At 44.5% G+C, this 8,556-nt stretch overlaps 1 pseudogene; it reads right to left on the reverse strand.

The window, feature by feature from the left end:
- Positions 1–306: 306 nt before the first annotated feature.
- LOC134364831 (SERPINE1 mRNA-binding protein 1-like) lies at positions 307–1,397 on the reverse strand (annotated as a pseudogene).
- Positions 1,398–8,556: the final 7,159 nt, after the last annotated feature.

Raw genomic sequence — 8,556 nt, forward strand, 5'->3', positions numbered from 1 at the left:
CTCACATTTGCAAGCAGCAGTATAAAAGTACTCATGAAGAATGCACAATCTCTAACATTATGAAAACATCCCTGCTACCAGCACATTTCTAAACACAAAACTGACCACCATATTTGTTACTCCTGTGTAGCAAGAGAAGCTCATTTTCAAAACAGATCAAATTCAGTCTTCAAGTGTGAGTAGTATGAATGACAGTGTTTTTCTTAAAAAAAAAAAAAAAATTCTTAGTTGTTTGGGATTCTTAAGCAAGCAAAAGCTTTGAACAGGAGGGTCCACAAAGGAGCCAGGTTGTCTTACGGCATCCAGTTAAGCCAGAGCTGGGAATGCCTCTGGGTCACCCATATCAGGAGCAGAAGCACTTGACTCACCAGTCAGTTGCCACGGTTTGGACATCCACCACGTCCACATCCACCTCGTCCTCTCCTGCCACCACGTCCTGGGAGGCCAAGGTATCTAAAATTGATCTCCAACTGAGCTGTTATGTCATTTGCTGGCTCCAGGAAATGGTGGCACGTAACTGAACCTTCAGCATGAGCCTCTTTGCTTTTTGACTTATGAAGAACAAATCCCTTGTCCATGGCCCATCAGCACTGCCATTTGGTTTTCGGTTGTTAAATTCTATTTTCACCCGGTCCTCCGCTCGCATAGGCTTCCGCTCATCCAAAGCCACCTCTTCTGGACCCTCTTCCTCCACCTCTTCAGCTCCGTTCTCCTTACTTTCAGTGTCTGCCACTGGATGTTCTTCACCTTTAGGTGTGTCCTTAGTGACGTCTGTCCTCGTGCTCCAGGACACTGTGATGGGAACACGAAGGTCTGTCACCGCCACTGCACCTGTCAAAGTCACATCTGCCAGAGACTCAAATCCGTCTCCTCGGCCCACCCCACGCGCACGGCCTCGGATAGGTTGGACAATCATTGGTCCATCAGCTGAAAATTTGCCTCCATCACCTTTTTCTTCAAGTGGCTTTTTGAATCTTCCTTCACGAGGTGGTGGCCTTTGTGATCCTCCATCAATGGCTTTTCTTCACCCTGCAGCCTTGAGCAGGTCTTCCTCCATATGTGCTGTTCCTCCCTTCCTAAGCACCACGGGTGCTGTGTCTGCTCTTTTGGGTCAACCAGCTGATGCTGGGGACAGCAGTCCCTGAGTCTTTCTGGGACTCTCATGCAGCCCTTGCTGCACGGCGGAGCCGGTCTGGGAGCGGCCTGGGCTGCACTCTTGGCCCCGGGCACCCAAGGCTGCCCCCGCTGGGTTCTTTTTTCTTGTTCTCTGCTGCCTTCAGCACTTCAGAGGGTTTGCCCGATTGGTCATCAAACAACTGGTTGAATCAGTTGGTGACCACCCAGCTGAAGCCTCCTGCAAGTGCCCGGCACGACGGTGGCCTGTGGCGCGTTCCCATGGTTTGCAGCGGCTGCAGCGAGCCAAGAGCTCCTGCTTTCGCTCTTCCCACCAGGTCTGTAATTGTGCTCTAGAAGACATTTTTTAACTCTAGAATATCTCTCTTGGTCCAGGAGCAAACTTATGTTTAATCAAAGTGTTTTAATGGAAAGAATTTAATGCAACTCCAATTAAAACAGTATGATACTGTCGTAAAGATAGACATGTCAACCAGAGGAGCACAATAGAGAATGCAAAAATAAACCTGTGCATATACAGTCAAATGATCCTCACCAAGGGTGCCAAGAATGCACAATATAAAAAGAACAGGCTTTTCAACAAAACATGTCGGAAAAACTGGATTTTCACATGCAAAAAAATGTACTTGGACCCGATCTGACACCATACACAAAAATTCACCCAGAACTGTAAAAATCCTAGAAGACCTGGAACTGCAAAACTCTTGGAAGGGGAAAGCTTCATGGCATCGGTCTTGGCAGTGATTTCTTAGATGTGACACTAAATCACATATAACAAAAGCAAAAATAGTGGGACTTCATCAAACTAAAATGCTGCTGCAGAGCAAAGGAAACAATCAACAGAATGAAAAGGAAACCTATGGACTGGGAGAAAACACTTGCCAACCATGTATCTGAAAAGGGGTTAATACCCAAAATACATAAGAAATTCACACATGAAATAGCATAAAAACAACCCGATTAAAAAATGGGCAAAGTAATAGACATTTCCCCAAAGAAGACATTCGAGCAGCCAAGAGGTATATGAAAAGGTGATCGACATCACTAATCATCTGGGATGCAACTAAAAACTATGAGCTGAAACCTCACACCTGTTAGGATGGCTATTATCTGAAAAGAAAAAACAAAAGATAACAAGTACTGGAGAGGATGTGGAGAAAAGAGAAGCCTTGCATACTGGTGGTGAGAGTATGAAATGGTGCAGCAACTACAGAAAACATTTTGAAGGTTCCTCAAAAAATTAAAAATAAAACTACCTTTATATGATCATATTTTAACGTCTTTGTAAAATTATGCATCTTTTTCATACATATAAAAAAGTTAAATCAAACAGGAACTAAAAGGTATATATGGCTTGTACCTTCCCTGCTTTCAGAAGAGGCATATTTTAAAACTGAATTAATGAGACAAATTGCACCTGTCTTTTCTCTTGAAATCACAATTTAGACTTTCTTACCACGATGAGAATCTGTGGTTTGTGTTTCTTGAGCAAATCAATGATATCCACTCCACTGTAATAGAGATTTTCAAAATACCCATGAAAGTTTTATGCGGGGCTGCCATTGATTTTCCATGTCCCAGAATCCCTCTGAAGCTGATCTTAGAAAGAAAAAAGTGACATAAATAATATTGTTTAATGATTTGATTATCTGCCTAAAACATTTATGATTAACAGGTATAGAGGCAATTGTCTTCAGATTTATTTTGCATTATTTTGACAGTCATGTTAATTTGAAATGGAGTTTTAAGATGCAGATTTATCAGTTTTTATATTTAGATAGATAGATTAAATACCCTTTTTATAATTTGCTAGCCATTATTCATTGATGGAAAATATTGCATCTTTATTTCCATGGTAAATCTTATGTAACTATGTATCCTCCTGGGATGGCATTGGACTTTATAAGCCTTTGTAGTTGTCAGACTCTGGAGTGCTGGCCTTTGCCATGACATTGATAGGTTAGAATAATAAAGCCTTTGAAAAGCTCATTCAATACCAGGATCTTCAGCTGGTTTTCTCTGCTGAGGCCGTTTATACCAAAATGAATGTTGACATTTTTCGGTTTGCTTCCTTAGATGTGCTGAGCAGAACTGTCAGAGCAAATGCTGTATTTCAGTGTAGGGTGGAGAGGTGGGCAATATGTTACCAGCATTGTTAGGTCTTTAAAAATCCTAAGAAACAGTATATTGATTTGTGTGCATTTGGCTCTCATTACTTAATAAATCAGGTTGGAATAACACCTCCAAGTTATTCAGGTCTCTTTGTCTGTTTAAGATTTTCCTAAAACAGGAAGAAATCTCCAGGGTTCACAGTCGAACACCGTACGCAATATAAAAGAACTGAACAAAAGGATGCATTTTAAAATGCTGCTTGTTGCATCTATAGCCTGTCTAAATGTAATGCTGTGTGACCACTCACTCTCATTTGAACACCAGCATCTGCAGGGGATGGACTGTCTCTGGGGTGGTACATATCTACTGCTGTGTGATATAGTCACCTGCAGGAAATATCCCACCAGTATACCGAATTACTAGGAAAAGGTATTTCTTTGTGCAGTAGTATTTTCTCTAGAGGATTGTACTGTATTTCAATGATAAAATCTGTAACACTTAAAAAGTAATTTTCACACCTCATAATCAAGATCCACATAGCTGGCTTCTCCCTTTGCCTGGAAATGATGTGTGTGCTTGTCCACACGTGAAGTTGACACACGTGCACAGGAGCTTGATGAGGATGGAGTGCCAGTGCCGGTTGTCCAGCAGGCTGCCCAATGTGGGGGCCACGCAGGTGTCAGGGGAGGCCGGACCAGCATCGCCTGTCAGAGAAGGTAAATGTGCTGTCCGTCCAGCTTAATACTACGGTTTCTATTTGAGGTTTAGCATTTCTCACAACAATTACTCTTTCCTTACATCCTTCTATCCCATGAACTTGACAGCTGATTTTATCTTAATCTTCAATGCAATCTCTTGTCACCGTTGAGTAATTTCTTCTATCTTATTCGTTTTTATTGTGATTCATTGCATTTTCATTTTTCTCAAAAATATTTTCTTCCTAGAACCCCATTGTCGAGCTACTTTTACCTGCCCATAATCCTGCCGACTGGGCCAATTGTCAAGCTGGGGCTGGGTCTAGAGCTCACAGACCCTTCAAGCCCATTGTCCAGACTGGGTCACAAACCCTTCATATGCTAGGCTGGGTCACCAGACCCCTCACACACCAGGCTGTGTCACCAGACCGGGTCACCAGACCCCTCACACGCAGGTCTATGAGCTAGGTAACCAGCCAAAATGGTCCTTGGAGCCGTAGGTTCAAGAGCATGGCCATGTGGGGCAGTCGCCTGAGGCAGATATCAGCCAATGCAGCAGCACCACACATGCTCACTAACTCTACCTCCACACAGCTTATTTACAAAGAATGCGGGGACCTAAGGTGAGGAGGCATGATTAAATTATTCTACTTTCCCAACAATCTACCCCTTCAGGGTCCCTCATGTACAGTCTAGCATTCAGAATCTTCTGTGATGTTCCCTTAGCGAGGATAAATGACCCTTACATTTACATAACCTATTGTCCATTCAATATGCCTTAAGGCTTGTAGTTCTGTCCTTTTAACTATTAGCCACATATGTCTGGTTAGTAGTCACCATTGGTGTGATCCTCTATGGGAATCCTGATAGAAAGCAGTCATACTGATGGGAAGTTCAATGCATATTCAATAGATGATAACACCAACGTATGTACGTACCCAGTCGACTATGGTGCAGTGCCTGCAGCCAGAACACTATGGGCAAAAAGACAGAAGAGTTATTGGTACCAAGAGGGGAAGTTCTCGCCCCTCTGGTAAGATACATGCCAGTTTACCATCCTGAGAAAGGATGGTTGCAGGAATAGGTGTCTTACCTGGCTTATGATACCATGCTTTATCTGTTAACACTGTTGGATCTGTAGGTTCTACATGTGACAGTATAGGGGAACTCATAACTGGCCATAATGATAATACAAATGTGCCCTCTGGAATAGAGCGCTTATCTGCTCCAGGCCATGTTATCTTTACTCAAGGAGGCCAGGTATTTGTCACCCAAGGGGAAACATCTTATCTATAACAGCTTCTGGGATGACCTTCATCTTACCTGACCAGACCAGTCCCAGGAATTTGACTGACAGCCCAGGTCCTTGCACTTTGGCTGTGTTCACGGCCCACCCACATTGTTCCAAATGACTTAAGAGCGTTGGAGCTGCCTGGGTTAAATCTGCAAGAGAATCAGAGGTTAGTAACACGTCATCAATGTATGGAAACATTGTAACCATGCTGGGTCTAGTCCCCTTGGCTAGGTCCCCAACCACCGAACAATGACAGTTGGTTGCGCTATGCAAATAACCTTGGGGCAATACTTGAAAGGTCCACTGTCTTCCTTCCCACATGTAGGCAAACTGATCTTGGCTATTAGCTGAGATTGGAATAGAGAAAAAAGCATTTGCAAGGTCCTACACATAATGGTAAGTTCCCAGCTGAGTCGTCAGCTGATCCATCCAGTCGTGAACTGAAGGCACAGCTGCATGCAAAGGAGGCACTACTTTGTTCAGTTCTCAGTAATCTACAATCATTCTCCAGGTACCATCAGGCTTTTTCACTGACCATACCGGAGCATTAAATGGGCTCTGAGCTGGACGAACAATGCCAACTTTCTCTAATTCCAATATAGTGGCACTTATCTCTGCATGTCCTCCTGGTAGGCGATACTGCTTTACATTAACCACACATCTTGGCTTGGGTAACACCTATGGGTCATGTTTAGCATATCCTTGTAACACAGGCTTCACTGTCCGTATTCGCAGCCAAAACTCTCCAGCTGTTGTTTATAGGTGCAAAGCATAAAGTACATGCATACCAAAGATGTATTCAGCTGCAGGAGATATATATACATATATACAGTATATACACGAGGAGGTAATCTTCCTATGCCCAATGGCAACAACACAGCTTTGACCTCAGTAGTATGTCCTCCATAGCCATCTATATGAACTGTGGCCACTGGAAACTTATCTGGATCGCCATATATCAGGCTACATTCTGCACTTGTATCCACCAATGCCGAAGCACACGGCACAATTGTCCTTGACCAATATATTGCCAATTCAACATGAGGCCTTCCATCCTTATCTGCCCCCCAAAGATGAACACCTTGGACTGCTCCCTAATCGAACTGGAACAGTTCCTCCACTTCCTCGGGAGCAACGAAAAAATCCTTTAAATCCACTGAGAGTACCTTGCTACCTGTTTCCGTATGTTTAGTAAAATGCTGTTCAGGGTGCAATTGCTGCCACAAGGCAAACAGGACTGCATTTGGCTGCCGGTCGATTTTCTTTTTATCAACCCCTGCTACAAGCAAGTCAAGTCACATCTGCTTATGGCTAGTTTTGCTTGGTCCCTTTGGGATAAAATCCCGAGCATTTCTTGGGGGTTTGGTCTTAGTCACCTTTTGGACCCCTTTTGCTTGTCTCCTATCCTCTACTTCACCCAAGCTGGCTATCATGGTCATTACCTCATGTATAGGACGACCAATGTATGGGGCCAGTATGGCCATCAGTGAGCCAAAGGACACTGACAGGGCATTCTGCAGCACTATGTCTCTCATGTTGCCTGTATAGTTTTCATCGTCCGGGCCATGAGTGTTCACATTAAACATGGACTGTCACATCCCCAGCTCCTGAATAATTTGGACCAATTAAGCATATGTTTGCCATTTACTAACAGTCTTGGGCAGTTCTCCAGCATTTGCCCACACAGTTCGGGCAGCTGCATTCACCCAGTCCATCGAGGAGTGATTACCTTGCCCTTGTGCATATCTGTGGCTATTCTGCAGCCGTTGTCTCAGGGACGGGTGCATGGTGACGGAGGCCAATCTCTCTACCTCCTCACCAGAGCACATCACACTATCCACCCCTAGGTCCCATAACCACAACAGCCAAGCAGCCAGGTTCTCCCCATGTTTCTACCTGAACTGTCTCCCCAAGTCAACCAGTTTAACCTGGGTATACAGGACATAGGTGGTGAACCAGGTCACCTGTGGATCTCCCACCAGTTGTCCGTCTGGTCCCATAGGCTGCTCATGCTTCATTTTCTGATGCACAACAGGTTGTGCCTGGAGACGCACGATCTCCCCCAACTCACCACTGGGTTGGTTGTCTTTCGTGGTGTGAGAAGCAGGAGTGGCCAGTCGCTGCACATCATCCTCCAGGACATTTGTGCACGCTTCCAAGGACTCTGCTTTCTGCCACAAATCTTGATCAGTTTGCAGCATAGTTAACAGCAGCCAGGCTCTGGTCAGCAGAAAAGTGGCCACCGGGCACCCCATGCTCAAGGACAGCCACATTTCCTCCCCCTCCCAAGGGGTTTTCTGCTATAGTGCCTGGTCTATGCTGCCTCGCAGTACAGTGAACAGCAACCAGATCCCTGTCAACAGGAAAGTGGCCATACAGCACAACATATTCAAAAGTAGCCACATTTCCTCCTTCTTCCAAGGGCTTTTAGCTACTGTACCTGCTCAGAATCCTGTCACAGACTATGTCAATTGTCACGCTAGGCTAATGTCAGAATCCTGCCAACTCTGCCAATTGTCGTGCTCTTTTACCTGCCCATAATCCTGCTGACTGGGCCAATTGTTGAGCTAGGGCTGGGTCTGTAGCTCACAGACCCCTCAAGTCCATACTGAGTCACAAACCCCTCATGTGCCAGGCTGGGTCACCAGACCCCTCACATACCATGCTCAGTCACCAGATCCCTCACACACCAGGCTGGGTCACCAGACCCCTCACACGCAGGTCTATGAGCTAGGTAACTCACCAAAAAGGTCCTTGGAGCCATAGGTTCAAGAGTATGGCCACATGGTGCAGACACCCAAGGCAGACACCAGACAAGGTAGTGGTGCCCTGCATGCGCACTAACTCCAGCCACACACAACTTATTTACAGAGAATACACCGCATCACCCCCAACCAGACCTAAGGTGAGGGGGCCCTCATTAAATTATTCTATTTTCCTAACACCCATTAATACCACTACCTCAAAATTTTACAGTGATCCATTCCTGTCTTTATGATATTATCAGGTTATTTACTGAACATCAAATCATGGTCCTAGACAATTATGAAAACAAACAACTTTTTACATAAAAGCACATTAAAGAATATACACATCGCCTCACACCTCACGTGTGGGGTGCTCATGTTCCACGGCCTACGCAGTTTTGGTTTCTTCCTTTGCTCCAAGGAATGGTTTATAGGGCTTCCTTTCATTCTCAAATGTGTTCTGGTTTCAGGATAAATTAAGTACTTAACTGTGAAAACATTAAGTATAAAAAATACTTCCATCTAAAAATCATATTTTCAAAAACACTGCCTTGTCATTTTTACCTAAATTAAG

The sequence above is a fragment of the Cynocephalus volans genome, chromosome 1 (assembly GCF_027409185.1).
Source record: "Cynocephalus volans isolate mCynVol1 chromosome 1, mCynVol1.pri, whole genome shotgun sequence".
NCBI classification, from domain to species: Eukaryota; Metazoa; Chordata; class Mammalia; order Dermoptera; family Cynocephalidae; genus Cynocephalus; species Cynocephalus volans.